The sequence below is a fragment of the Elaeis guineensis genome, chromosome 6 (genome assembly GCF_000442705.2).
Source record: "Elaeis guineensis isolate ETL-2024a chromosome 6, EG11, whole genome shotgun sequence".
Classification (NCBI taxonomy): domain Eukaryota; kingdom Viridiplantae; phylum Streptophyta; class Magnoliopsida; order Arecales; family Arecaceae; genus Elaeis; species Elaeis guineensis.
In genome coordinates this window covers 75,521,346-75,527,345 of record NC_025998.2, presented here as the reverse complement: position 1 = coordinate 75,527,345, position 6,000 = coordinate 75,521,346, and positions in this window count along the sequence as shown.

The window sequence follows — 6,000 nt, the reverse complement described above, 5'->3', positions numbered from 1 at the left end:
ATGGGTGTACATGGGCTTAGGTTAACCTAATCTCCCATAGAGTTGGTCAAGGGAGTTTTGGGTTTGGGTCACTTGACCCTGTGTTTATATATACATGTACTGTGCATAGGTTTGATTAAGCCAAGTAATAGACAACTCTTTCTCCCAAGTCTCTCTCTCTCTTCTCCCTCTCTCTCCAGCCATCCTCCATGCCCCAGGAGCAAGAAACCCTAGGGTTTCTTGTCGCCAGGTCCAGATAAGGAAAGAAAGAAGGGAGGCGCTAGCCCCTTCCTCCTTGCAGCCACCAACTAGATTGCTCCCATCCTCTTTTGCAGTCATCCAAACACTAGGTCCAGGACCTGAAATCTCTTGAGAAGAGGTTGGTACAAGTTCCTTTTAGATCTGGAGTTGATCTGAGGTCGTTTGAGGCACGGGTGAGATCTCCATCAACAGATCTACAAGAAAGGCTGTAGTAGGACAGATCTGTAAGGTCTGTCTCCATCTACCTTCATCCCTATCTAGAATGCCTCAATTTGAGATCTACAAATTGAAAAACCTCGGTCCAGGTCTAATCTAGTTGGGTACCAGATCTTGAATTTTTTAGAGGTGAGATCAGAGGCGTTCTTCATCTGGAATGAAAGGCTGACGAAGAAGACAGCAATCAGGCTGATTTCGTCAAGGGCCTTAGATCGAGTCCAGAAGTTTTCAGATCTGTTCGTTGCTGGTTCCGCTATACCCAAGATCTGTGGGAGGAGCCGGGATCATGCTCCAATAGTTCAGAGAGATGCCACATAAGGTCAAAAGCCGGAGAAGCTCTGGAAGGGTCGGTCTTTTACAAACTTCGATCGGGGGGTATTTTATACCCAACACATGTAATAGTTAGATCTTAAATTGTATATGTGATATGTAAATTTAGATCTAACTAGTTTTGTAGTTAAATTTATATTTTCGATTAAGGTGTTCCTCATGGCCGTTCGATCATAAGAATAAAGTAGGGTTTAAAGGTCCTCTCCTCCCATTCAATGGGGTGTTCTTATGACGTGTAGGGGTACTGCACGTTCATCCTTAATCAGAAATCAAAACTTACTTTTCTGCAAAATCTTAGATCCTGAAACTCTAGGATTTATTTTACATATTTTATTTATGAACCCAAGACTTAATTAATGAATTAAGCTTATGGAATTAAATTAGGTCTAAAATTGAGAATTTCAGATCTAAGTCATTTTCATAAAATTAGGTTCGGGCTTGGGCAGCTCAATTAGGTCTAGCGGTTGATCAAACTGAATCAACAATTGGTTAAGTGGGATCATAAAAGCTAATAATTGACCAGCGTAATAGGATTATGTTTGGGTCAAGGTCGAATCACATTTAGATGTCACTCGATCAAGTTAAGACCTAATTTGGCTCAGTGGTTAGAGCCTGGATTGTAGGCTAACTCAATTAATTTTGGTTCGATAATTTGGTGTCTAAGGTAAGTTGGGAAGATGCGATCAACTGATTTTTAATTGGGAGCTACTCGACTCGAATGCGTTCTTGTCAAGTTAATGGTATATCCCTTCCACCGGTCTCACTTACCTAGCCATATGTGTCGATCCAGTTCTGATTTGAGGTGGCTAAGAATTCGATCTAACCCATGCCACTAGGTTAGTCATAATTGTTATGACTATATCAAGTCAAGTTTAATGAGACCTAAATCAAATCTCCCTAAGAAAATATTAAGTTTAGGTCTTCCACCATTGTGGATGTGCGGTTCCTTCCCAGGGTTGATTGTTCTCGGTTGGTTATAGTGACTCAGTTGCACCGGGAAGATGCAACCATGTCCATTAGGCATTGGATGCTATGAATTAGAGGATGGGTTTTGCTCAATATTTCGGATACGGTAAGGAACCCAATCAGGAATCTAGTTCGTACAAATGGTGGGTTTGACTTAACTAAGGATTGGAGTAATATTCTGGGCACGGTGAGCTTCATGAATTAGAGACCAAGTTTTGGGTGCACCATGATTAGAGAATCATTGGACAAGAGTTGTCCACTCATCGGTTGACCCATCACCAATAACTGTTAGGTGAGGTGGTGAGCCAGTCGGTGAGACCGCACCTCCCACTAAAAATCACTGATCATGGAGATTTTCACATCTCTACCAAGAGAGTGTAGGGATCTGAAAAAATAGTGGGAGCTTAATTTGTTTAAAAATAAAACTCTTAAATAAATTGGTTAAGTCTGATTACAAAATCTAACTACAAACTGTTGACTCTCTATAGGAAACATGTCTGCATCCAACCCCCTGACCAAAATACTAGACACCCACAGACTAACTGGACCCAATTTCAAGGACTGATTAAGGAACTACAGAATTATTCTGGATTCTAAAAAATTGACCCATGTCATGGACCAGGACCCACCTGCCATGCCAGCACATCCGACTGCTGAACAAAGAGTGTCTCTAAAAAAGTGGACGGATGATGATAACAAAGCAAGGTACTACATGTTGGGTGTAATGTCTGATGACTTGCAGCACCAACATGAGAATATTTTGACTACCCGCCAAATGTTGGCTCACCTACAAGAGTTGTTTGGTGAACAAAGTCACGCAGCCAAGTATCAAGTCTGTCAAAGACTTTTTAAGGTTAAAATGCATGATGGACAGTCAGTCCAAGATCATTGTTTGACAATGATCAAGGATCTTGAGGAGCTTGAGAAGCTCGGTATCATCTTAGACAAGGATTTTCAGATTGATGTGATCCTTCAGTCCTTGTCTAATGCATATGGTCAGTTCATCATGAACTTCCATATGTATAAGATATAGTGTACCTTGGTCAAGTTAATGAACATACTGGTTACGGCTGAGCTTTCTATGAAGGGTTCAAAAGGCTCAGTTCTTACTGTGGAGTGGACTTCTTCCAAGAGAAAATCTTTTGGAAAAAAAAAAGAAGTCTATGAAGAAGCAGAAGGTGGATGGGAAGAAGAAGAAGATAGAATCGAAGAAGAAGGCTGCTGAAAAGAGAAAATATTTCCACTACCAATCAGACGGCCATTGGAAGTGGATCTGTCCTCAGTACCTAGCCACCCTGAAGAACAAGAAGGATGGTCCTTCTGGAGGTATGCTCATTTTAGAATCTAATCTTACGATTTCTTTTGCATCCAGTTAGGAGCTTGACTTTGGTTCTAGTGCTCATTTGTGCACTTCTATGCAGGGTCTTGAGGAGAGCAGGAGGCTAAGGGATGGGGAGATGATCCTACGCATCGAGAATGGAGCAAGAGTTGTTGTTGTGGCCGTGGGAGCCTATCCTCTGCGGTTACCGTTAGGATTAGATTTATTTCTTAGAGACTGTTATTATGTGCCTACAGCAAGCAGGAATTTGATTTCTATTTCATGTTTAGCACAAGAAGGCTATGTGATTAGGTTTCATAAGGACCATTGTAACATATTTTATAAAAATAATAAAGTTGCAGATGATTTTCTTATTAATGGTCTCTATCAGCTATATATTGATGTATCTGTATTTAATATCGAGTAAAATATGAATGCCATAGGAATTAAAAGGCCTAGAGATAGTCTAAATGATAGGTATCTGTGGCACCTAAGGCTCGGTCATATAGCGAAAGATAGGGTTAACAAATTGGAGAAAATCAGATTGTTGAGTTCGTTGACTTTCGAGTCATATCCAGTTTGTGAATCATGCCTTCAAGACAAAATGACCAACTCTCTTTTGTAGGACATGGAGAAAGAGCCACAGACCTACTTGCCTTAGTACATACGGATGTGTACGGCCCATTTGATGTGCCAGCTAGAGGCAACTATGTCTACTTCATTATCTTTATCGATGATATGTCTAGGTATGGATATGTGTTTTTAATGAAACATAAGTCTGAAGCCTTTGAAAGGTTCAAAGAATTCAGACATGAAGTAGAAAAACAAACAGGAAAGCCCATTAAGGTTCTTCGATTAGATCAAGGAGGTGAATACCTTAGTCGGGAGTTCCTAGACTATCTTAAGGACAATGGCATAGTCTCTCAATGGACTCCACCTAGAATGTCACAACTCAACGAGGTTTCAGAATGGAGAAATTGGACCCTATTAGATATGGTCCGTTCCATGATGAGCTTCACGGACCTCTCTGAGTTTCTTTGGAGATATTGTCTCATGACAGCAATATATGTATTGAATAGGGTTCCATCTAAAATCATTCCTACCACACCATATGAGATATGACATGGTAAGAATCTAAGTCTGAATCATCTCAGAATTTGAGGTTGTCCAGCTCATGTCAAGAGACAGCAGGCAGACAAGTTAGAGTTCAGGTCTTTTAGAACTCGATTCATAGGATATCCTAAAGAGTCATTAGGATACTATTTCTATATTCCGTAAGACCACAATGTGATTGTGAGTCAAAATGCTATTTTTCTTGAAAAATAGTTTATTCAAGATAGTGGCATCGGAAGAATAATTAAGCTCAAGGAGAATGTCTCCCAAGAGTAATGAGCTAAAGAACCTGAGGAACCAAATCAATTAGAACCAGTCCTAACACAACCTCTTCCACCTCATAAATCGATTAGGATTTTCTGTCCACCTGAAATGTACTTAGGTACCATACAAGAGGATATAGAGGAAATATTCCTCACGGGAAATGGGGCTTATGGTGATGATCTCAAGATCTATGACGAGGCAATATCAGATATCGACTCTGAGAAATGGTTAGAGGCAATAAGATCAGAAATTGACTCGATGCACTAAAACCAAATCTGGACCTTGGTAGATCCACCTGAAGGTATTGTACCTATTGGGTGTAAATAGATCTTCAAGAGAAAGATAGGTGCAGATGGGAATGTAGAGACATTCAAGGCTAGGCTCGTAGCGAAAGGTTATAGTCAGTGCGAAGGCATTGACTATCAGGATACCTTCTCGCCCGTAGCCATGCTAAAATCCATCCGCACATTGCTTGCTATTGCAGCCTATTTTGATTATGAAATATAACAGATGGATGTGAAAATGACATTCTTAAATGGACATCTTGAGGAAGATATCTATATGGAACAGCCGCTTGGTTTCACATCAAGTGATGATGATCACAAGGTCTGCAAGCTGCAAAGATTCATTTATGGACTTAAGCAAGCATCTCGGAGTTGGAATACTCATTTCAATGATGTGATCAAAATGTTTGGTTTCATTAAGAACGAGGAGGAACCATGTGTGTTCAAAAAGGTCAGTGGGAGCGTAGTTGTCCTCTTCGTATTGTACGTAGATGACATCCTCCTAATTGGGAATGACATTCCTATGTTGACCTCAGTCAAAGTATGGTTATCTAAGGAGTTCTCTATGAAAGATCTAGGAGAGGCATCCTTTATACTGGGTATTAAGATCTATAGAGATAGACCAAATAGGATTCTGGAACTTTCACAGAAGATGTACATAGAGGAGGTGCTAAAAATGTTTAGCATGGAAAATTCCAAAAGAGGTTTAGTACTTTTTAGACATGGCATTCATCTCTCCAAGAAGATGTGCCCTAGCACACCTAAGGAGATTGAATGCATGAGCAAAATCCCTTATGCTTCGACAATAGGGAGCCTCATGTATGCCATGCTATGTACACGACCTGATATAGCCCATGCTGTGAGTGTCACAAGCAGATATCAGTTGAATCCAGGCGAAGAGCACTGGACTTCTTGGAAATGTATCTTTAAGTACTTGAGAAGGACTAAGGATATATTTCTAGTCTTTGGGAATGGAGAACTTCAGATTTAGAGATATGCAGACTCAGACTTTATGTCTGATATAGATGATTGAAAGTCGACATCTGAGAGTCTGTTCATTTGCAATGGTGGTGCAGTTAGCTGGAAGAGTTCCAAGCAGACGGTGATTGCTGATTCCACCATGGAGGTAGAATATATTATTGCATCAAAAGCTACGAAGGAGGCATTTTGGTATAAGAAGTTTACCGCAGAGTTTGGAGTGATGTCATCGGATGCCATCCCTCTTTACTGCGACAATAATGGTGCCATAGCCCTAGCTAAGGAGCCAAA